Source organism: Nerophis ophidion, linkage group LG17, assembly GCF_033978795.1.
Source record: "Nerophis ophidion isolate RoL-2023_Sa linkage group LG17, RoL_Noph_v1.0, whole genome shotgun sequence".
NCBI classification, from domain to species: Eukaryota; Metazoa; Chordata; class Actinopteri; order Syngnathiformes; family Syngnathidae; genus Nerophis; species Nerophis ophidion.
In genome coordinates, this window is record NC_084627.1 from 40,943,582 (window position 1) to 40,966,007 (window position 22,426).

The window sequence follows — 22,426 nt, forward strand, 5'->3', positions numbered from 1 at the left end:
CTTCACACACACAAGTCACAATTAGTGATTCTTCACACACAGAAGTCACTATTAGTGCTTCTTCACACACACACACAAGTCACTATTAGTGCTTCTTCACACACACAAGTCACTATTAGTGCTTCTTCACACACACGTCATTATTAGTGCTTCTTCACACACACAAGTCACTATTAGTGCTTCTTCACACACACAAGTCACAATTAGTGATTCTTCACACACACAAGTCACTATTAGTGCTTCTTCACACACATGTCATTATTAGTGCTTCTTCACACACACACAAGTCACTACTAGTGCTTCTTCACACACACAAGTCACTATTAGTGCTTCTTCACACACACACAAGTCACTATTAGTGCTTTTTCACACACACACATTGTAACTTATGTCATTACATCATTGTAACTTATGTCATTACATCATTGTAACGTATGTCATTACATCATTGTAACGTATGTCATTACATCATTGTAACGTATGTCATTACATCATTGTAACATATGTCATTACATAAATGTAACGTATGTCATTACATCATTGTAACGTATGTCATTACATCATTGTAACGTATGTCATTACATCATTGTAACGTATGTCATTACATCATTGTAACGTATGTCATTACATAATTGTAACGTATGTCATTACATCATTGTAACGTATGTCATTAAATCAGTGTAACGTATGTCATTGCATCATTGTAACTTATGTCATTACATCATTGTAACTTATGTCAATATATCATTTTAACTTAAGTCATTAAAGAAGCTGAACTTGAATTGTCACAAAATTCCATGACTATATAAAGACATTTTGTTTTGTAGTTTTTACCAACATTTGCACATTTTACATTTTTAAGTACCGTTTAAAGCTGGGGCACATAAGTTCTCATCCATCCATTTTCTACCGCTTGTCCCTTTCGGGGTCGCGGGGTTGCTGCAGGCTATTCCGGCTGCATTCGGGTGTAAAAAGGGCTACACCATGGACAAGTCGCCCCCTCATCAACACAGATGAATAACATTCACACACTAGGGACCATTTAGTGTTGCCAATCAACCTATCCCCAGGTGCATGTCTTTGGAGGTGGGAGGGGCCTATCCCCAGGTGCATGTCTTTGGAGGTGGGAGGGGCCTATCCCCAGGTGCATGTCTTTGGAGGTGGGAGGGGCCTATCCCCAGGTGCATGTCTTTGGATGGGGAGAACATGCAAACTCCACACAGAAAGATCCTGAGCCTAAGTTAGAACCCAGGACCTTGGTATTGTGAGGCCCACTTACTAACCCCTGTACCACCGTGCTGCCACCGGCACCTAAGTTATATTCTTTAAATAAAAAAAATCCTATAAGCATCAGTTTATCAAAACGGTAATCCTTTTCATCCAATATGTCTCTGTACATTCATCTTCTTCTCTATCCAGACAGGTGTCACTGAAAAGCATCCCCGCATCATGATGCTGCCACCACCATGCGTCACTGTAATGCTGTGTTGTTGTTTTTTTGTGTTTTATTTGGATTACATTTGCAAAATGTTTAAAAGAAAAGTTTCACATTGTCATTACGGGTTTTTATCTGCAGAATTTTGAGAACAAAAATGAATTTATTCCCCTCTGGATTAAGACAAAATGTGGAAAAAGTGAAGAGATGTGAACACTTTCCGGATGCACTGCAGACAGCTGGAAAAGTTTTGATGAAACTTTCAGGAAATTGTCATGTCTATGTGATCATGTTTTGTGTTAGTCATGTTCTGTTTGTTTTTTGGCCACTCAGTTTCTGTTTTGTCACCATGACTACCCACTAGTTTTCACCTATCCTCATGTCCCACACCTGTTTTCACTAATAACCACAGTATTATTTAAGCCTGTCTGTTTCTGTTCTTTGTCCTGGCAACATCACCTCCATCACCTGCTACGCACCTCGTAATCCATGCCGATGATCCATGTCCCATTTTCGTTCCGTTCAAAGTAAGTTTTTTGTTATTCATGCCAAGTAAGTTTTTGTTTATCGTTCATAGTTCCTGCCATTGTGGAAGTTTTATTTCCTTAGTCAGTTTTGTACTTCCGCCATTGTGCGCGCCTTTTGTTTGCCTTTTTTGTGAAGGTAAAGATGTCTTTACCTTCACGCCATCTTCGGTCCAAGTTCACTTGCATTTCAGGAAAACAACCACCTCATAGTCCATGGGTGTCAAACTCTGGCCCGCGGGCCAAATTTGGCCCGCCGTGTAATTTAATTTGGCCCTTGAGGCAATATCAAATTAACATTAGAACTGGCCCGCCGGTATTATAAAGCGTCCGTGCCGCTGTAACACCTCATTCACTGCTAATACTTCCCGGGAGACTCCTGAATATCAGTGCCTCTCCCGAAAATCTCCTGGGGCAACCATTCTCCCAAATTTCTCCCGATTTCCACTTGGACAACAATATTGGGGGCGTGCCTTAAAGGCACTGCCTTAAGCGTCCTCTACAACCTGTCGTCACGTCCGCTTTTCCTCCATACAAACTGCGTGCCGGCACAGCCACGTAATATATGCAGCTTTTATACACACACACAAGTGAATGCCACGCATACTTGGTCAACAGCCATGCAGGTCACACTGAGGGTGGCCGTATAAACAACTTTAACACTGTTACCAATATGCGCCACACTGTGAACCCACACCAAACAAGAATGACAGACACATCCGCACTGAACAGAACATACAGAACAAATACCCAGAACCCCTTTTAGCACTAACTATTCCGGGACGCTACAATATACACAGCCCGCCCGCCCCCTCCCACCTCATTGTTATTTTATTTTCACATTTATTAGCCTGTGAAAACGTTAATGTGATATTTTCCTCAGAGGGCTGTAAATGGAAAAGAGGCATTATTTTTTTAAATTCTATTTAATGTACCGTTGATGTTTTTTCATGGTTGCTTTTGCATGATTAAGTTATATAAGCATTGCTTGTTCCATATTCAGTGTTAAAGCAAATCAGTGTAGAAAACTGAGCAATAATTAACGTTTTATTCATGCACTTTCTCTTGCTACTTCAAGGCTTGATTGTTTAAATCGTTCTTATTTTATTTTCAAATTTATTATGAGCCTGTGGAAAAAAGTTTATTATTGATATGTACCTCCGAAGGCTGCAAATAGAAAAGAGGCACAATATTTGTATTTGAATTTTGTTTGATATGACATTGATATTTTTAAATTGTTATTATTATTATTATTTGAGACTCGATGTTGCATGTCACTATAAAGTTATATAAGCCTTGCTTGTTCAATATTCAACGCAAAACTTGTTTGGGTCCCTATGGATAATTTGTTCAACCTCGGCCCGCGGCTTTGTTCAGTTTTAAAGGGGAACATTATCACCAGACATATGCAAGCGTCAATATATACCTTGATGGTGCAGAAAAAAGACCATCTATTTTTTTAACCGATTTCCGAACTCTAAATGGATGAATTTTGGCGAATTAAACGCCTTTCTGTTTATCGGGCTGGAGGCGATGACGTCAGAATGTGACGTCGCCGAGGTAATACAGCCGCCATTTTCATTTTCAACACATTACAAACACCGGTACTCAGCTCTGTTATTTTCCGTTTTTTTTTACTATTTTTTGGAACCTTGGAGACATCATGCCTCGTCGGTGTGTTGTCGGAGGGTGTAACAACACAAACAGGGAGGGATTCAAGTTGCACCACTGGCCCGAAGATACCAAAGTGTCTGCCGCCAGACCCCCATTGAATGTGCCAGAGTCTCTCCCCATTTGACCGGCGATGCTAAGGCAGACATGGCACAGAGATGTATGGATGACCTGCAGATGCATTTGTAACGATAAAGTCAACGAAATCACAAAGGTGAGTTTTGTTGATGTTGACTGCCAGCTAATCGATGCTAACATGCTATTTACCGGCGGTGCTAAAGCAGACATGGAAAAGAGATGTATGGATAACCTGTAGATGCATTTGCAACTATATTACGTTTCCTTCAACCCACTTTTAATGCGAAAAAAACACTTTGTTGATGTTGTTGAGTTATGTGCTAATCAGACATATTTGGTCGCGGCGTGACTGCCAGCTAATCGATGCTAACATGCTATGCTAATTGACGCTAACATGTTATTTACCGGCGGTGCTAAAGCAGACATGGCACAGAGATGTATGGATAACCTGCAGATGCATTTGCAACGATAAAGTCAACGAAATCACAAAAGTGAGTTTTGTTGATGTTGACTGCCAGCTAATCGATGCTAACATGCTACGCTAATCGATGCTAACATGCTATTTACCGGCGGTGCTAAAGCAGACATGGCACAGAGATGTATGGATAACCTGCAGATGCATTTGCAACGATAAAGTCAACGAAATCACAAAGGTGAGTTTTGTGGATGTTGTTGACTTATGTGCTAATCAGACATATTTGGTCGTGGCGTGACTGCCCTCTAATCGATGCTAACATGCTATTTAGGCTATACCTGTATGTACATTTGAAACTATATTACGTTTCCTTCCACCCACATTTAATGCGAAAAAAACACTTACCAATCGACGGATTTACGTTGCTCCAGTGTCACGAGATGCGAAAGTCCTGATCGTTTGGTCCGCACATTTTACCGGCGATGCTAACGCAGCTATTCGGCCATGCTATGGCATTGAATAGCGTCAATAGCTATTCGCTCAATGGCTTCAGTTTCTTCTTCAATATTTTCATACTCCAACCATCCGTTTCAATACATGCGTAATCTGTTGAATCGCTTAAGTCGCTGAAATCCGAGTTTGAATCCGAGCTAATGTCGCTATATCTTGCTGTGGTATTCCCATTGTTTGTTAGGCAGCAATGTATGACGTCACAGGGAAATGGATAGTGGTTTCGAAGATGGCGAAAATAGGGCACTTTATAACTTTATTTAGGGATATTCCGGGACCGGTAAAATTTTGAAAAAAACTTCAAAAAATACAAAAAGCTACTGGGAACTGATTTTTATTGTTTTTAACCCTTTTGAAATTGTGATAATGTTCCCCTTTAAATTTTGGCCCACTCTGTATTTGAGTTTGAAACCCCTGTTATAGTCCAAGTATTGACAGAAATGTCAGCACATGATTGGATCTTGGAGGTGCTGTGGATCACAATCTGGATTGTGGACTTATTCCAGCTGGCGCTCTGCCAGTGCTTTTCTCCTCACAATTGTGTCATTTTCAAACTTTTGGAAAAAAACTATCAAACACAATCTTTTGCACTTTTTCTTCAAATAAAAGTTGGTGATTGTTTGTGTTTTCTCCAGCTCAAAGAGAGACATATCACGTTCTCTTCTTTTGTTTGGGGCCAGTGTGTTGTCAAAACAGCTTCTCTTCTTTCAGGTCATTTTCATGTCAAGGTCCTGCAGGCCTCAACACTTCTATTTTCCCCTCGCATCAACTTGACCTCTACTTTGAGTCCCCTTCATTCAAATGACAGCCAACATTTCCAGCTTCTTGGACTTGGATCGTCACAGCGGGGAAACAAAAACTTCACAGAGGAAAAACATCCTTTTTTGGAGGCCTTTCAACGGCTGCAAGGCACTTGACTGCAAGCATTGCACCCGAGAGAGATGGACACAAGAGATAAGGAGACCTTTGTGTTCCTTTCATTTGCTTCTAATACCCCTCCCAGAACATGAAACCCTCGTATCTCTTTGCCTTTGGAGCTGCGAAAGTGAGAAAAAGCTGCAGCATTGATGGCGATCAGAATCAGAAGAGTTTTTATTTGAAAGGTTTAAGCAGGTTACAAACCCTGTTTCCATATAAGTTGGGAAATTGTGTTATTGTAAATATAAACAGAATACAATGATTTGCAAATCATTTTCAAACCATATTCAGTTGAATATGCTACAAAGACAACATATTTGATGTTCAAACTGATTTGCAAATGATCTTTAGAATTTGATGCCAGCAACACATAACAAAGAAGTTGGGAATGGTGGCAATAAATACTGATAAAGTTGAGGAATGCTCATCAAACACTTATTTGGAACATCCCGGTGCAGGCTAATTGGGAACAGGTGGGTGCCATGATTGGGTATAAAAGTAGCTTCCATGCAATGCTAAGTAATTCACAAACAAGGATGGGGCGAGGGTCACCAATTTGTAAGGAAATTGTCGAACGGTTTTAGAACAACATTTCTCAACGAGCTATTGCAAGGAATTTAGGGATTTTACCATCTACGGTCCGTAAAATCTTTAAAAGATTCAGAGAATCTGGAGAAATCACTGCACGTAAGCGATGATATTACGGACCTTTGATCCCTCAGGCGGTACAGCATCAAAAACCGACATCAGTGTGTGAAGGATATCACCACATGGGCTCAGTAACACTTTATAAAACAACTGTCAGTAACTACAGTTGGTTGCTACATCTGTAAGTGCAATTTAAATCTATGCTATGCAAAGCAAAACCCATTTATCAACAACACCAAGGAACGCCGCTGACTACGCTGGGCCCGAGCTCATCAAAGATGGACTGATGCAAAGTGGAAAAGTGTTCTGTGGTCTGACAAGTCCACATTTCAATTATATTTGGAAACAGAGGACGTGACGTCCTCTGGAACAAAGAGGAAAATAACCATCCGGATTGTAATAGGCGCAAAGTTCAAAAGCCAGCATCTGTGATGGTATGAGGGTGTATTAGTGCTCAAAGCATGGGTAACTTACACATCTGTGAAGGCACCATTAATGCTGAATGGTCCATACAGGTTTTGGAGCAACATATGTTGTCATCCAAGCAACGTTATCATGGACGCCCCTGCTTATTTCAGCAAAACAATGCCAAGCCACTCGTTACAGCAGCGTGGTTTCGTAGTAAAAGCGTGCGGGTACTTTCCTGGCCCGCCTGCAGTCCAGACCTGTCTCCCATCGAAAATGTGTGGCACATTATGAAGCGTAAAATACGACAGCAGGGACCCCGGACTGTTGAACGACTGAAGCTCTCCATAAAACAAGAATGTGTCATGGCACACACACTGTCTGCTGTGGGAACACCAAGAGGCTCCACTGTGAGCCAAGCAGGACACGCCCCCATGCTCGTTGCGCAGACCGCGCCCACGCGCCGACACAGCCGGTGGCAATCTCCCAACGACACACCTGGGACTAATGAGAGGCGACAGAATAAAGAGCCTCGTCGCTGACTGCTTCTCGTCGGAACGTAGCCCTGGTTACAGTAAGCTCTCACGTCTCTGGCTCCCCTCTTGTGCTTTCTCTCTTGCCCGTTTTTGCCCTCCTTGTGCCTGGCCCTGATTTTGTCCTTTTGTCTTCTCCTGTTCCCACAGCCATCGTGCCTCAGTCGTTGCCTTGCACTTCCACCCGGATTCCGATTGCCTTCCTCGATTCTCGACCCTCCTCACTCGGATTTGGACCTCGGACGCTTATCTCCTGCTCCACGGACCTTGCTTGGATCACAACCCCTTTTGGATCTTCCCCTCTGGACTTGGACGCTGCCACAACCAACACGCACCTTCAACAAACCCACGGTAATTCACATTGTGTTAATTTCCACACATAGTCTAACATCCACACACATAGTTGCATACACACTCCACGTATTCATTAAAGACTCAATAAATCCGTTGAGCTATACCTCCTGTTGTTGGGCTGTCTCCTTCCCCCTTGTCGATACACAACAGAATGAGAAAGAAATCCACTTTCAAAGCTTCAACAATTAATTTCCTCAGTTCCCAAATGTTTATTGAGTGTTGTTAAAAAAAAGGTGATGTAACACCTTGGTGAACATGCCCTTTCCCAACTACTTTGGCACATGTTGAAGCCATAAAATTCTAAGTTAATTATTATTTGCCCAAAAAAAAAAAGTTTGAGTTTGAACATCAAATATCTTGTCTTTGTAGTGCATTCAACTGAGTATGGGTTGAAAAGGATTTGCAAATCATTGTATTCCGTTTATATTTACATCTAACACAATTTCCCAACTCATATGGAAACGGGGTTTGTAATTACAAATTGTGAAACTATACTTTTTGATGTATTGTGGAGACTTGTGTCGGGGTCCACTTGGAGCAACACATGATGCTGCATGCAAAGTATGTACTCGAGATATTTGGACCCCATCTACCTCGTAAATGTCGGATTGTGCATCTTCTAAAGTCATAAGAATACAAAAATGGATTTGTTCAAATTGGCTTGAAAAAGAAATGGTCCTGCATTAAATGAATAAATGATAAATGGGTTGTACTTGTATAGCGCTTTTCTACCTTCAAGGTACTCAAAGCGCTTTGACACTACTTCCACATTTACCCATTCACACACACATTCACACACTGATGGAGGGAGCTGCCATGCAAGGCGCCAACCAGCACCCATCAGGAGCAAGGTTGAAGTGTCTTGCTCAGGATACAACGGACGTGACGAGGTTGGTACTAGGTAGGATTTGAACCAGGGACCCTCGGGTTGCGCACGGCCACTCTGCCACTGCGCCACGCCGTCCCATTGCAATCTTTCCTTAGACAGAGTGGAATGTCCAAGCATGCACAGTGTTTCCTGCAGACCGCCACAAATGGATTTGTCGCTCATTAACACCCACAATTAGAATAGCAAGCCGGTGGTGCCATCTTATCAGCTGTGTGGCTATTTTTAGCCAGTAATAAGACACCTCCAGATACTTCTATTTTTTTTTCCTTAGGGCAACTAAGAGCAACATTTCCATGTAGAAACCTTGGGGGATTCGGACATTAAAGGCCTACTGAAATGAGATTTTCTTATTTAAACGGGGATAGCAGGTCCATTCTATGTGTCATACTTGATCATTTTGCGATATTGCCATATTTTTGCTATAAAGATTTAGTAGAGAACATCGACAATAAATTTCGCAACTTTTCGTCGCTAATAAAAAGCCTTGCCTGTACCGGAAGTAGCAGACGATATGCGCGTGACGTCACGGGTTGTGGAGCTCCTCACATTAACAATCATGGCCACCAGAAGCTAGAGCTATTCGGGCCGAGAAAGCGACGATTTCCCCATTAATTTGAGCGAGGATGAAAGATTTGTGGATGAGGATAGTGAGAGTGAAGGACTAGAAGAAGAAAAAAAAGACGAGGGCAGTGAGAGCGATTCAGATGTTATTAGACACCTTTACTAGGATAATCCTGGAAAATCCCTTATCTGCTTATTGTGTTACTAGTGTTTTAGTGAGATTATATAGTCATACCTGAAAGTCAGAGGGGTGTGGTGACCGCCAGTGTCTCTGAGGGAAGCCACGGAGGAGCCAAGAAAGTCGCAGCTGCCTCTTTGACAGGTGCACGAGGAACGACGCAAGCTCCGCTCATGTTTACGGTAAGATCCGACTTATTACCACAATTTTCTCACCGAAACCTGCCGGTTGACATGTGGGAGGGAACCATGTTTGCTTGACCGCTCTGTTCCATATTAAAGCTTCACAACAAACAAAGAAATACCGGCCGTGTTTGTGTTGCTACAGCCGGCTGCAATACACCGCTTTCCACCAACAGCATTCTTCTTTGACGTCTCCATTATTAATTGAACAAATTGCAAAAGATTCAGCAACACAGATGTCCAGAAAACTGTGTAATCATGCGATAAAAAGTGAGGTAGTGTAATACTTCAGTGTTGTGTGTGAGGTAGTGTAATACTTCAGTGTTGTGTGTGTGAGGTAGTGTAATACTTCAGTGTTGTGTGTGAGGTAGTGTAATACTTCAAAGTTGTGTGTGTGAGGTAGTGTAATACTTCAAAGTTGTGTGTGTGAGGTAGTGTAATACTTCAAAGTTGTGTGTGAGGTAGTGTAATACTTCAAAGTTGTGTGTGAGGTAGTGTTATATTTCAGTGTTGTGAGTTGCAGAAGATGATGTGTGTAGAGCTTTAGTATCTCCCGCTTGCAGAAAAAAGCAATACTCGGCAATTCTCAAAAACTAAAACGATTGCGTGTCCACAAACTTGATATCATTCATCGGCCGTGTGGTTTTAGTCCATGTATACCTTTCGGAATATAAAGAGATTTCTTGGTATTCATAATAGATTGACATCATGTGTTCATTTTTCCTTATACCCTGAAAGCTATTTGCGGGACCTTATATCCAATAAAGAAGACTGTTTGTGTTTCATCAACTCGGATTAGAGTGAATTTGACTTGCAGTTTTATTTGGCTTCTGCCATGATGTTGGACGCCTGGTGCAGTTCCACTTTGCAACTTTGTCAGTTAGTCCTGGTAGTAGCAGCAGGCGGCGGGGATGATAATACAAAGCCCAGAAGCAGTGAAGTTGTCACCTTGTGTAAATGGTCTCAATAAAAAGAGAATGCAACAAATCCTTTTCAACTTATATTCAATTGAATAGACTGCAAAGACAAGGTATTTCAAGTTCATACTTTTTTTGTTGTTGCAAATATTAGCCCAGTTTTTGATTTGATGCCTGCAACATGTTTCAAAAAAGCTGGCACAAGTGGCAAAAAATAGTGAGAAAGCTCATCAAAGACTTACCACAAATTCTATTAAATTTTTGTGAGTAGAGAATCGGTAGTTTGTGCAAAAAGAGTCATGTGTATTCTTCCATTTTAAAAAAGAGTGGTATAATGAAATATGTGTGACACCTGCTAATCACATCCTGGATATTAAAAACGTTACTAAAACGGCCTTCTTTCATCTCCGTACTATCGCTAAAATTCGCTCCATTTCGACCACTAGCGACGCTGAGATCATTATCCATGCGTTTGTTACGTCTCGTCTCAATTACTGTTGTCAGGTTCAAAGACTGATGACATCTATTAAACAAGACAAAAGGCAAAGAATCAAAGAGAGACAGAATTAAATTTGGACTGAGATATTGAGGAGAGACTTTGTACAGTCCTGCACCATGCTCTGACAAAAAAGGTTTTCGTCTCCTCTTTTATTTCCGTAATATCGCTAAAATTCGCTCCGCTTTGTCCACTAAAGACGCCGAGATCATTATCCATGCGTTTGTTACGTCTCGTCTCGATTACTGTAACGTATTATTTTCGGGTCTCCCCATGTCTAGCATTAAAAGATTACAGTTGGTACAAAATGCGGCTGCTAGACTTTTGACAAGAACAAGAAAGTTTGATCACATTACACCTGTACTGGCTCACCTGCACTGGCTTCCTGTGCACTTAAGATGTGACTTTAAGGTTTTACTACTTACGTATAAAATACTACACGGTCTAGCTCCATCCTATCTTGCCGATTGTATTGTACCATATGTCCCGGCAAGAAATCTGCGTTCAAAGGACTCCGGCTTATTAGTGATTCCCAGAGCCCAAAAAAAGTCTGCCGGCTATAGAGTGTTTTCCATTTGGGCTCCGGTACAGTTCGAGATGCCACCTCAGTAGAAGCATTTAAGTCTCATCTTAAAACTTATTTGTATGCTCTAGCCTTTAAATAGAGCCCCTTTTTAGACCAGTTGATCTGCTGGTTCTTTTCTTTTTCTCCTCTGTCGCTCTCTCCCTTTTGGAGGGGGTCCGGTCCGGTGGCCATGGATGAAGTACTGGCTGTCCAGAGTCGGGACCCAGGATGGACCGCTCGCCTGTGTATCGGCTGGGAACATCTCTGCGCTGCTGATCCGCCTAACCCTTGGGATGGTTTCCTGCTGGCTCCACTTTGGACGGGACTCTCACTACCCTACTGGATCCACTTTGGACTGGACTCTCACCGTTATGTTGGATCCACTATGAATTGGACTTTCACAATATCATTTTAGACCCGCTCGACATCCATTGCTTTCGGGGGGGTTGCCCACATATGCGGTCCTCTCCAAGGTTTCTCATAGTCATCATTGTCACTGTCACCGACGTCCCAGTGGGTGTGAGTTTTTCCTTGCCCTTATGTGGGCTCTACCGAGGATGTCGTTGTGGTTTGTTCAGCCCTTTGAGACACTTGTGATTTAGGGCTATATAAATAAACATTGATTGATTGATTGATTGACTTGTCCAGGGTGTAAAATGGATGGATGGATGATTATTTTCATTATACTTAAGAAATGTTGCGTTTGGATCAAACTACTGCTTTGATATCATGATATCGTTCCTACTGACCTTTTAGGATCTTTTCAGCAGCAAAGACGGCGTGGACAAGATCCATGAGAGCGGTGATGATGTCATGGTTAGGAAATAAGGTAAATTCAGGATGGAGGTAGTGAAGTAGATTTAGTGTCCAGGAAGACTTTGACATGCTGAGTTGTAGTTTGTTATGCAGCAGCTTGCATAATAGTCTTTTGGCTTACCTTTACATGGGCCGCTTTGTTGACTTAACCTTTTTTTCATACATCGCATCGACTTTATTGCTTGACTTTCATTCTGGAGTTCAGCCTCTTTGAGCTTGTCATGGCAGAAAGAAGCCGATCAAGACAATCCTAGATTTAACTGGCTGAGCATTTATGAAGCCGACATGCTACATGTCAACAACCTATTTGTTTATTCACCTTCAACGCCACGTTGGACCAACTGAACAAGATAAATATGCTTCATGTACAAACCCCGTTTCCATATGAGTTGGGAAATTGTGTTAGATGTAAATATAAACAGAATACAATGATTTACAAATCATTTTAAAACCATATTCAGTTGAATATGCTACAAAGACAACATATTTCATGTTAAAACTAATAAACATTTTTTTTTTGTGCAAATAATCATTAACTTTAGAATTTGATGCCAGCAACACGTGACAATGAACTTGGGAAAGGTGGCAATAAATACTGATAAAGTTGAGGAATGCTCATCAAACACTTATTTGGAACATCCCACAGGTGTGCAGGCTAATTGGGAACAGGTGGGTGCCATGATTGGGTATAAAAGCAGCTTCCATGAAATGCTAAGTAATTCACAAACAAGGATGGAGCGAGGGTCACCAATTTGTAAGCAAATTGTCAAAAAGTTTTAGAACAACATTTCTCAACGAGCTATTGCAAGGAATTTAGGGATTTTACCATCTACGGTCCGTAAAATCATCAAAAAGTTGAGAGAATCTGGAGAAATCACTGCACGTAAGCGACGATATTAAGGACCGTTGATTCCTCAGGCGGTACTGCATCAAAAACAGACATCAGTGTGTAAAGGATATCACCACATGGGCTCAGGAACACTTCATGAAACCACTTTCAGTACTACAGCTGGTCGCTACATCTGTAAGTGCAAGTTAAAACTCTGCTATGCAAATCGAAAGCCATTCATCAACAACACACGGAAACGCCGCCGGCTTTGCTGGGCCCGAGACCATCTAAGATGGACTGATGCAAAGTGGAAAAGTGTTCTGTGGTCTGACGACTCCATATTTCAAATTTTATTTGGAAACTGTGGACGTAGTGTCCTCCGGAACAAAGAGGAAAATAACCACCCGGATTGTTATAGGCGCAAAGTTCAAAAGCCAGCATTTGTGATGGTATGGGGGTGTATTAGTGCCCAAGGCATGGGTAACTTACACATTTGTGAAGGCACCATTAAGGCTGAATGGTCCATACAGGTTTTGGAGCAGCATATGTTGTCATCCAAGCAACGTGATCATGGACGCCTCTGATTATTTCAGCAAGACAATGCCAAGCCATGTGTTACAACAGCGTGGCTTTGTAGTAAAAGAGTGCGGGTACTTTCCTGGCCCGCCTGCAGTCCAGACCTATCTCCCATCGAAAATGTGTGGCACATTATGAAGCGTAAACTACAAAAGCGGAGACTCCGGACTGTTGAACGACTGAAGATCTACATAAAACAAGAATGGGAAAGAATTCCACTTTCAAAGCTTCGACAATTAGTTTTTTCAAATCCCAAATGTTTATTGAGTGTTGTTAAAAGAAAAGGTGATGTAACACAGTGGTGAACATGTCCTTTCCCAACTGAAATCCATGAACATTGCTCCAAAGTCAGGATTTTTTTGTTGATTTAACGTGCATATAATAGTAAAAGTTGACAGAGTAGGTGTGTGTGTGTGTGTGTGTGTGTGTGTGTGTGTTGTATTTCTACCATTCCTGAGATATCAGGAAGGAAAAGTCGCTTTAATATGAGGAGGTGTGAACAAGATAGATGGATAGATAGATAGATAGATAGATAGATAGATGGATAGTACTTTATTGATTCCTTCAGGAAAATTAAAGTTCTGCCAGCAGTGTACAGAGTTGAGATCAATTTAAAAAAAGGAAATAATGCGGGTTTAAATGGAAACAAAATAGAGAAATATTACAATAAGAATAAAAAATTAAAAGCAACAATGGGAATAAAAATATAACAGTAAAATAAGAATTTAACAAGAGAAAGTAAGCATTAGTGACCATGTTATGAAAATGTAATGCACTGTTATGTGTAAAAATTGACAGTGTGTGTGTGTGTTCTTGTATTTCTACCCTTCCTGAGACAGCAGGAAGGAAAAGTAGCTTCAACATGAGGAGGTGTGAACAAGATAGGACATAAATCATGGTCCTGATACAGAAAAACCATTGCATTTAATACGCAGCCAAATCCGTGAACATTGCTCCAAAGTCAGGATTTTTTGTTGATTTAATGTGCATATAACAGTAAAAATTTACAGAGTGTGTGTGTGTGTGTGTGTGTGTGTGTGTGTGTGTGTGTGTGTGTGTGTGTGTGTGTGAAGAAGATTCAATTTGTCCACATTTAGCATTCCTGGAAAATAGCCAGATTATTAGTTAACAAAAGTTTCAGTAAACATTTAAAAAAATGGGCTGGGGTTGTATTTGCACACATACTGTATCATTCACCCTAAGTTGGTAACATTTTTGGAAAAGAGGAAAAGCCATAATAAAATGCACATGATAATAAAGCGTAACATGACATGCACCCATCATTATTATACTTTTTTTTCCAGAGAAAATAATTGATCTAGATGTCCATAATTTGCTTACTTTTGGTTCTAATGATAAAAGTTGCTTCTTTGAAATGATATTCTTGTGACTCTGCACAGAAATGGAATGGTGTAAAAAGAATTCCTGACAAGATTTGTAATCCTAGTGGCAACAATATCAGTCATCAATTAAAACCTCAGATCCCACTCGTAACATTCAAATAGTACAGTTTGACTCAATTCATGATATCATTGATCATCATTTTACAAACCCCGTTTCCATATGAGTTGGGAAATTGTGTTAGATGTAAATATAAACGGAATACAATGATTTGCAAATCATTTTCAACCCATATTCAATTGAATGTACTACAAAGACAACATATTTGATGTTCAAACTCATAAACTTTATTTTTTCTTGAAAATAATAATTTACTTAAAATTTCATGGCTGCAACACGTGCCAAAGTAGTTGGGAAAGGGCATGTTCACCACTGTGTTACATCACCTTTTCTTTTAACAACACTCAAACTTTTGGGAACTGAGGAAACTAATTGTTGAAGCTTTGAAAGTGGAATTCTTTCCCATTGTTGCTTGATGTAGAGCTTCAGTCGTTCAACAGTCCGGGGTCTCCGCTGTCGTATTTTACGCTTCATAATGCGCCACACATTTTCGATGGGAGACAGCTCTGGACTGCAGGCGGGCCAGGAAAGTTCCGCACGCTTTTACTACGAAGCGACTCTGTTGTAACACGTGGATTGGCATTGTCTTGCTGAAATAAGCAGGGGCGTCCATGATAACGTTGCTTGGATGACAACATATGTTGCTCGAAAACTTGTATGGACCTTTCAGCATTAATGGTGCCTTCACAGATGTGTAAGTTACCCATGCCTTGGGCACTAATACACCCCCATACCATCACAGATGCTGGCTTTTGAAATTTGCGCCTATAACAATCCGAATGGTTATTTTCCTCTTTTTTCTGGAGGACACCACGTCCTGTGTTTCCAAATATAATTTGAAATGTGGACTCGTCAGACCACAGAACACCTTTCCACTTTGCATCAGTCCATCTTAGGTGAGCTCGGGCCCAGCCAAGCCGGAGGCGTTTCAGGGTGTTGTTGATAAATGGGTTTGGCTTTGCATAGTAGAGTTTTAACTTGCACTTACAGATATAGCGACCAACTGAAGTTATTGATAGTGGTTTCATGAAGTGTTCCTGAGCCCATGTGGTGATATCCTTTGGACACTGATGTCGTTTTTTGATGCTGTACCGCCTGAGGGATCAAAGGTCCGAATATCATCGCTTACATGCAGTGATTTCTCCAGATTCTCTGAACCTTTTGATGATTTTACGGACCGTAGATGGTAAAATGCCTAAATTCCTTGCAATAGCTCGTTGAGAAATGTTGTTCTAAAACTGTTCGACAATTTGCTTACAACATGGTGACCCTGACTTCATCCTTGTTTGTGAAATACTTATCATTTCATGGAAGCTGCTTTTATACCCAATCATGGCATCCAACTACACCCAATTATCCTGCACACCTGTGGGATGTTCCAAATAAGTGTTTGGTGAGCATTCCTCGACTTTATCAGCATTTATTGCCACCTTTCCCAACTTCTTTGTCACGTGTTGCTGGCATCAAATTCTAAAGTTAATGATTATTTGCAAAAATATTTTTTTTTATGAGTTTGAACATCAAATATGTTGTCTTTGTAGCATATTCAACTGAATATGAGTTGAAAATGATTTGCAAATCATTGTATTCCGTTTATATTTACATCTAACACAATTTCCCAACTCATATGGAAAAAGGGGTTTGTAGAACATTAGTGTTGTTATGTTCTCCAACAAGCCTGCAGGACTTTTGAAATGATCCACTGGGAATGAGAAATCCTAAAATCCCATGAGCAGTTCGGTCCACACAGCAGAGGAGCAGCACTAAGTAAGTAAGTAAGAGTGTGGCCTTGATGACATTATTTGGTACTCCAACAAAATGCTTCTTTTGTCTCAAAGCTTCATTTTCTTGTGTCTCATAAAGACGTGGGTGCACACTGTGTAGCGGAGACAAAAGTATTTGGCCGTGTGACTCTGTTCTTGCTCACTATTTATGTTCCTGTTGCAGCTATTTGATGCTTGATGGCAGCTTCTGTGCACTTAACTCAGTCACCTTATGGACCTCGCTTTGTGCACTGAAGCAACCTCAAGTAGCAGTGAAGTTGTCACCTTGTGTAAATGGTCAATAAAAAGAGAATATAATAATTTGCAAATCCTTTTCAACTTATATTCAATTGAATAGAATGGATGGAGTAGAATATTGTCAGGCTTGCCCCTAACAGTTTGTTTGTGGTTTAGTTTTTCCTCTGTGTGTGTAGTATTTCCTGTCTTTAGTTCCTGTCAGCGCTTTTGTGTGTTTTCTGTCTTTCTCCCTGAGTGCTGTGTCCCCTCAGCTGCGGTTGATTGGCACCTGGCCACACCTGGTGTCAATCAGCCCACTCCTATTTAGACCTGTCTTCCCATCCAGTCAGTGCTGGATTATTGTCGTTGCTACCTGTCGTGTCGATGCAGTGTTGCGGTAAACTATATTCGGTAGTGGTTTGTAGCTTGCTGTCTTTTGTTCCCTGCTTCGAAGTTTGTTTTTTTATAGCCAAGTTTGTTATCCGCCTCGTGTGCGCTTTTTGTTTGTACCCTTTTTGTCCATAATAACGTTGCTTTTATGGCAACATATGTCACTCCAAAACCTGTATGTACCTTTCAGCATTAATGGTGCCTCCACAGATGTGTAAGTTACCCATGCCTTGGGCACTAATACACCCCCATACCGGACCGAGAATGCGACGATTTCCCCATTAAATTGAGCAAGGATGAAAGATTCGTGGATGAGGAAAGTGAGAGTGAAGGACTAGAAAAAAAAAAGACTATACAGTGGGAGCGATTCAGATGTTATTAGACAAATTTACTAGGATAATTCTGGAAAATCCCTTATCTGCTTATTGTGTTACTAGTGTTTTAGTGAGATTATATGGTCATACCTGTACAACCTGAAGGTCGGCCCCGCGCCTGTCTTCCGCACCAGTCGACGGGTGGTGGCGATGCCCATCCTTGCCCTTCGCACGGGACCCTTTTCGAAACACAATCTTTTGGAATGATTGCTGCATAATACACTGTACTTTGTGTGTGTCATCCAATCCAACCGTGTTCGCTTGACCGCTCTGTTCCATAGTACAGCTTCACCGTCATCTTTCGGGAATGTAAACAATGAAACACCGGCTGTGTTTGTGTTGTTAAAGGCGGCCACAATACACCGCTTCCTACCTACAGCTTTCTTCTTTGACGTCTCCTTTATTCATTGAACAAATTGCAAAAGATTCAGCAACACAGAATTATGCGATAAAAAGAGACGACTTATAGCTGTAAACGGTGCTGGAACAAAATGTCCTCTACAATGCGTGACGTCACGAGCACGGGTCATCATACCGCGACGTTTTAGCAGGATACTTCCGCGCGAAATTTAAAATTGCAACTTAGTGAACTAAACCGGCCGTATTGGCATGTGTTGCAATGTTGATATTTCATCATTGATATATAAACTATCAGACTGCCTGGTCGGCAGTAGTGGGTTTCAGTAGGCCTTTAATTCACCTTACAAAAGTTAATTCACCTGACAAAAGTGATTTCTTGAACCCTGAAAAAAATGGTGCATCCCGCAAACATCACTACTGTAAATTCTCCAGTTGTTTACGATTCCGTGCAACCTCCTGAGGACAAACACCAAAGAAATAAATATTTACAATTTGACATGAAGTACACAAAACGTTGAAGTGTCTACACCCAAGAAAAAGTTCCATATATTTTCATACCACAACTTGAGAGACAGAGCCCTCTGGTGTGAAAACATGTAGCACTATTCAACACAGGCCAGTCCAACACTAATTCCAGGCGGAAAACGGATGCTCAGGCTGAAGCTTGTTGCCTTTGCACCAATCCAATCCAATCCACTTTATTTATATAGCACATTTAAACAACAATAACGTTTCCAAAGTGCTGCACAGCCATGTTAAAAACAATATTATGCTCCACCAATGACTGAATAAAACAAAAAATGAATAAAAACAAAACCAATAAAAACAATATAAAAACAAATATGATTAAAAACTATTTTAAAGGGTAAAATCAATTAAAACAGTAAAATAAAAATAAAAGTGTATAAAAAACACAGAGGACAACAGAGGACAGAGGACCACACAACTCACGTAGTGTTAAAAGCCAAAGAATAAAAGTGGGTCTTAAGACGAGACTTAAAACACTCCACTGTGGAAGCAGTGGAGTGTCACTGTGTTCAAAAGTGTCACACTTGGACTATGGCGTGGGTTGTTTTGGAGTGGAAACAGCGATGGTGTGACGGTATAGACATCTTTATTTTAACACTAAAAAGGAATAAACAAACAGCGCGCAAGACGGCGGAAGTACAAAAACTGGGCTATGAAACAAAAGACTAGCACAGAGGCTATAACTATAAACAAGAAACAAAACACTTGCACAAAGGTATGAATAACAAAAACCTACTTGGAAAAAGACAAGGGGCATGGATCCATGGCATGGAAGGCATAGAAGGTGCATCGAGGGCGTGAAGGAGGGGATGTTGCCAGGACGAAGAACAGAAACAGAATGGCTTAAATAGCTTTGACATGATCATTGAAAACAGGTGCCAAAACGTGAGACAGGTGCGTGACAGGTGCAAACTAATGAGTAGTCATGGTAACAAAAACAAACCAGGAAGTGCAAAATGGGAACTGAGTGTCCAAAAAACAAAACCAAACATGAACAAAACAAAACATGATCCATAGGCGTGACAAAAAGTGCATTGATTGGTTTTGTGGGGCCGCCTTCTTGCCAGTATGACCATGATTGACAGCACGCAGCAGCTGACCAATCAGCAGTCAGGTGCGTGATAAGAGTGAGTCTGCCTCAACACGGCGATAGGAAGTAAAGTAAGACAAAGCAAAAATCCAAACAGAGTCTAGTGTTCTAATGCAAGGTAGTTACTGTATGTTGTGGACTAAGTAAGACCCGCTAGTCGTTTGTTCTACCAGACATTTATTTTATTCTGTAAATGTTGACTAAGTTTATACAGTGGGGCAAAAAAGTATTTAGTCAGCCACCGATTGTGCAAGTTCTCCCACTTAAAATGATGACAGAGTTCTGTCATTTTCATCATAGGTACACTTCAACTGTGAATGTGAAAAGAAAATCCAGGAATTCACATTGTAGGAATTTTAAAGAATTTATTTGTAAATTATGGTGGAAAATAAGTATTTGGTCAACCATTCAAACTCTCACTGATGGAAGGAGGTTTTGGCTCAAAATCTCACGATACATGGGGCCATTCATTCTTTCCTTAACACCGATCAATCGTCCTGTGTAGAAAAACAGCCCCAAAGCATGATGCTTCCACCCCCATGCTTCACAGTAGATATGGTGTTCTTGGGATGCAACTCAGTATTCTTCTTCCTCTCCAAACACGACAAGTTGAGTTTATACCAAAAAGTTCTATTTTGGTTTCGCCTGACCACATGACATTCTCCCATGTGCTCTCTGGCAAACTTCAGACGGGCCTGGACAGGCACTGGCCTAAGCAGGGGGACACGTCTGGCACTGCAGGATTTGATTCCCTGTCGGCGTAGTGTGTTACTGATGGTAACCTTTGTTACTTTTGTCCCAGCTCTCTGCAGGTCATTCACCAGGTCCCCCCGTGTGGTTCTGGGATTTTTGCTCACCGTTCTCATGATCATTTTGACCCCACGGGATGAGATCTTGCGTGGAGCCCCAGATCGAGGGAGATCATCAGTGGTCTTGTATGTCTTCCAGTTTCTGATAATTGCTCCCACAGTTGATTTTTTTCATACCAAGCTGCTTGCCTATTGTAGATTCACTCTTCCCAGTCTGATGCAGGTCTACAATTCTTTTCCTGGTGTCCTTCGACAGCTCTTTGGTCTTGGCCATAGTGGAGTTTGGAGTCTGACTGTTTGAGGCTGTGGACAGGTGTTTTTTATACAGATAACGAGTTCAACCGGGTTCCATTAATACAGGTAACAAGTGGAGGACAGAAGAGCTTCTCAAACAAGTTACAGGTCTGTGAGAGCCAGAGATCTTTCTTGTTTGAAGTGATCAAATACTTATTTTCCACCATAATTTACAAATAAATTCTTTGAAATTCCTCTAATGTGAATTCCTGGATTTTTTTCCCACATTCTGTCTCTCACAGTTGAAGTGTACCTATGATGAAAATTACAGACCTCTGTCATCATTTTAAGTGGGAGAACTTGCACAATCGGTGGCTGACTAAATACTTTTCTGCCCCACTGTACATCTTTTGTGTGTGTGTGTGTTTGTGCGTGTGTGTGTGTGCGTGTGTGTGTGTGCGTGTGTGTCCTTTTTTCAAGAATGTTCATTCGTTTTCTTTTGTGAGTGCAGGTTGTGTGACAAGCGAAACAAAGCAGAGCCGAGCAGGTCGCAGACTCCATCATCCTCTCCACTTGAACCCAAACACAGCTGTCAAGTGAGCCGTGGCTACGAGTCATTATTGTGATGAAAAGTGAGGCTATTTTTAATGTTGTGTTAAATATGTGAGGACAAGTGGATGAAATCATTGGTGACAAGGAGAACGTTATTACATTGTCCCAGATGGCTTTAGTGGCGTATAAAGTTGAGTTTGCGTTACTGTTCTGGATCATGTTGGAAAAACAATACATTTTTTGAGCACATAACTAACTGGGTATTTTTAGCTTTGGACTTCTGTCTTTATTGGTTGGACAATGCAAGTTTAACATTACCGCCCAGGGTTAGTGTAGGTGGCGAAGGAACAAATTATTTGTTTTTTGTGTATTTTTGTCTGCAACATATCGTCTTCAAAGTAATTTGTTGCTTTTACTGCAGTTAGCAAACAATGCAGAAAACAATCCTGACAGGCTTTGCTCATTTTTACTTTTTGAAATCGACTGTAAAAAGTTGGGGTTGATAGGTTATGACAAGAGATGGGAAAAATAATTGATTCTCAGGCGCATTACCATTAGAATGTGGATAATTCTGAACTGAAATGTCCAATTATCCATTATTTACAAGTGTTAATGAAATAATAGAGATCCAGCATGGACACACATTGAGATAGGGAGGAGGAGGAGAGAGGAACATGCTAACCAAGACATTAAACTAGCAAGAATATGAAGTCGTCAAACAAGTCAAGAAGAAGTGCTTTGTACATTCCAGCAGAAGGTGGACTGGAACCACATCAGAGAGTAACCAACTAACTACAACCACAGCAGAGAGTAACCAACTAACTGGAACCACAGCAGAGAGTAACCAACTAACTGGAACCACAGCAGAGAGTAACCAACTAACTGGAGCCAGAGCAGAGAGTAACCAACTAACTACAACCACAGCAGAGAGTAACCAACAAACTGGAACCACAACAGAGAGTAACCAACTAACTACAAACCACAGCAGAGAGTAACCAACTAACTACAACCAGAGCAGAGAGTAACCAACTAACTGGAGCCAGAGCAGAGAGTAACCAACTAACTGGAACCGGAGCATAGAGTAACCAACTAACTGGAGCCAGAGCTGAGAGTAACAAACTAACTGGA

At 41.1% G+C, this 22,426-nt stretch overlaps 1 protein-coding gene and 1 long non-coding RNA gene across 3 annotated transcripts in view; one reads left to right on the top strand and one right to left on the bottom strand.

The window, feature by feature from the left end:
- The window catches only part of si:dkey-247m21.3 (5-hydroxytryptamine receptor 4), a 77,322-nt gene that overhangs the window by 16,912 nt on the left and 37,984 nt on the right, over positions 1-22,426 (bottom strand). The window lies entirely within an intron of this gene.
- Positions 5,319-7,755, top strand: LOC133536443 (uncharacterized). The gene is made up of 2 exons (XR_009802464.1): positions 5,319-7,178; positions 7,288-7,755. It is a non-coding gene; the product is annotated as an uncharacterized LOC133536443 (long non-coding RNA).